This window comes from Rutilus rutilus (assembly GCF_951802725.1).
Source record: "Rutilus rutilus genome assembly, chromosome: 2".
Taxonomy (NCBI): Eukaryota; Metazoa; Chordata; class Actinopteri; order Cypriniformes; family Leuciscidae; genus Rutilus; species Rutilus rutilus.
This window is the reverse complement of record NC_140210.1, coordinates 48,998,893-49,002,151: the sequence shown is the minus strand read 5'-3', so window position 1 is coordinate 49,002,151 and position 3,259 is coordinate 48,998,893.

The following is a 3,259-nucleotide window of genomic DNA, read 5'->3' as shown; positions in this document are numbered from 1 at the left end:
TCACGTCTGACGCCCGAGTTGAAAAATCTGAACAATCAGAATATAATATTCAATATAGCAGTTAACTGAGTATCACTTGAAAGTGAGTATATCCTAGTGAGTATCACTAGAAAGAGCACCAACAGTGTATCCGTACCACAGTTTGAAAACATTGTCAGTTGTTCAATATTGAATATACTGTATTTAAAATTTCATATACATTTTCTAACCGAAGACTGATGGACAGGCGCTCTGCAGCTGGGATAGAGCCTGTAGTTGGTGTCCTGATGGGGTGATCCTCGCTTTGATGTGGTAACTCTAGATGAATGCTCGATCAACATCAGCCATCTTGCAAACAGACAAGCGGATTTCGCCTCAGACGCGCGTCAATTGTGCTTCAAACTTTTGCTTTTTATGCGCGTCAATTTCGCTCTGGACACGCGAATGGATTCAAAATGATCAACCGTCCAACTAGACGCGGTAGACGCGAATTTGATGCGCTATTCGCGTTTGGTGTGAATGCACAGTTAAGGCATTACTTAATGTTTGAGGAAAAGTACTGTGTTGTGTCCTATGGCCACAAGAGGCCACATTCACTTTTAAAACAATTGTTCTTAAATAAAATATAATTTTCTTAATGTGCTGCAAGGAAAATTAAGTAACAAAAGTGCAGAAAACTGTAAGTGCATCAGTAACCTGAGAAAACATGCTTCAACAGATGCGTAATGAACTACAGGAACACAAAATGGCAAACTGCCATTCAGAAACAATCCACTTCTACTCACTACATCTACATATTGTTGGTCAAAAACACCAGACGCTTAACTTGATCTGAGCGAGTGTTGAGTGCTTTTGTTGACAATGTTTTCAGCTGATGAACACACACGCTCAGCTCTGACCGATGTGCAGGTATGGTCAAGTGTGTCGTTGCACGATGCCACCAACAGAGAGTGTTTTCGTCAGCAAGAAGCCTTTTTCCGCCATTTTTCAAATTAACAATGCAGCCGCACCATGCTGTATACTGGATAAGCTAACAAAAACAAAACAGTTACGTCATCATGTCTCGCGCACCTCTTGACACACCAAAAATTAGAATGCACATATTTTGCATTCGAATGTGCACTTTTTTTTTTTTTTTTGACGAATATTCGAAATTCGAATTTATTATTTGACAGCCCTACTAAACAGTATTAATTATTGGTGCTTTCTAAGCTCATTCATTAGGGTTATGGGTTATTTTTCTTTTGACTGAGCAACCGCCTAGAAACCACCCAACATGGTATTGGAAATACCAGATACAGTTAAGTATTCAGCAGACACTTTTATCCAAAGTGACTTACTATATAGCCTAAGCAGTTTGTCACAGAGCAAACAATATTCTCAGTATACAATGCCATTTTCATTTTCATTGGATTAGGAAACAAACTAGAGCAGAGGAGAAATGTAGGGAAGAGGAAAGATGCTGCTTCTTGAACGATGTGATGGTTTCTGTGTTCCACTAGCTCATTCCACCAGAGAGGATCAGAGAGGGTGAAGGGTCTGGAAAAGCTGCTTTGTGCCTCATTATGAAGGAACAACAAGACACTTCTCATTCAGTGCCAATGAAAACACTTGGTTATTTACCCACTCAGGAGTTAAAATCGCTTTCTTTGGGTCGGCCTTTAAGAAACGCTCACCAAAACACTCACGCTGACAGAGATGAGCTGCGAGCCGTCCAGAATTCAGCTCTGTTTCACTAACCACGGATAAAAGACAGTGAAACGTGTCAAACCGAGATCATCAGTCGCTGTGCATCAGTAAACCTGAGTTTGGTGTTTCGCATGGGCTGTTCGCTTGGTATCGTGACCAGACGCTTTAATAAACAGTGTCAAATTCAAGCAGATCCGCATTGGAAGCGTACAGTGTAAAGCTACTGTTTACATGCTAAATGTCTATCCACACACTTCACTGAAGTGCCATTCTTACACACTACCCACAATTCATTGGGACATAAAAAAAAGCAGCTCAGTTGAGAGCTTGGGAATGTCCTTTAGGCTTCTGGGATTACGAAAAATCATTCCGTATTTAAGTGATGACAGTATATTTTAACTTGCAAGACTGAAACACTCTCCCTGTTCATGATGCATTATTTACTGAAGCGATAAGGTACCAGAGGTGATTGTTAAATTATGAAAATAAAGATTTATGAATATGCATCACTTAAAATCAGTTACACATGATCGAAAGCAGCATTTCTTGAATGGTTTTGCTTCAAAAACCCAGTTTTAGATTGCAGTGGATTGGTGACCAAGAATGCTATTTTAGCACAACTGAGTAACTATTATACATTTTATTAAGATTTTAAATTAGTGGTTACACTTTACAATAAGGTTTCATTTGTTAACTACATTGGTTAACATGAACTAAAAATGAACAACACTTCTACAGCATTTATTAATCTTAATGTACATTTACTAATAGATTTTCTAAATCAATAATTGTATTTATCACTTAATGCATTAACTAACATGAACAAATAACGAACAACCATATTTTTATTAACTAACAATAACAAAGATAATGTAAAAAAAATGTCCACAGTATTTAATATATTAACTAATGTTATTAAACGAGACCTTATTGTATTGTTACTGAATTAGTTTTTATTTGTGTAATTTTTGTTTTCATTTCAATTAACATTTTGTCATTTTTATTTGTTTATTTAAATTTTTTTTTTGTAAAGTTAAACTAAATGAAAATGAGAAATTACACCTTGACAGCTGCAGCTGAAATACTATATACGTATATGAGATTATATATATATAAAGGATATGAGTATATACTGTCAAAGGGTGTTATAAAGCAGCACGCAGTGAATTCACAATATAAAACAACCTCAAGCTACTGAAGGGTTTTATAAAACAAATAGTTTAGTGTCAAATGCCATCCTTCTGCTTGAAGATTTAGTCCCTAAATAACAGAACGTTGCTATGCACCAAAAATAATCAGAAATCAGCAGTAATGAGCAGTGTTTCGTGTTGTAGCGGTGTCTGATTTACATAACGCTGTATTGACCAATCAGAAGCCAAACCTTTAAAGATGTTAAAGATGCTGCTAATCATTTAAATTTTTTATGTTTATAAGATTCACATTGAAAAGATGAGATTTAGTTCAAACCTGACAGCTAAATCTCAAGTGACTATGTACCTAAAGCTTCATGTATGAATAATGCAGCATCATGAACACGGAGCTTCGTGTGGAGTCCTGGACGTCATGTGATCGTGATCTCACGCATCTGCTT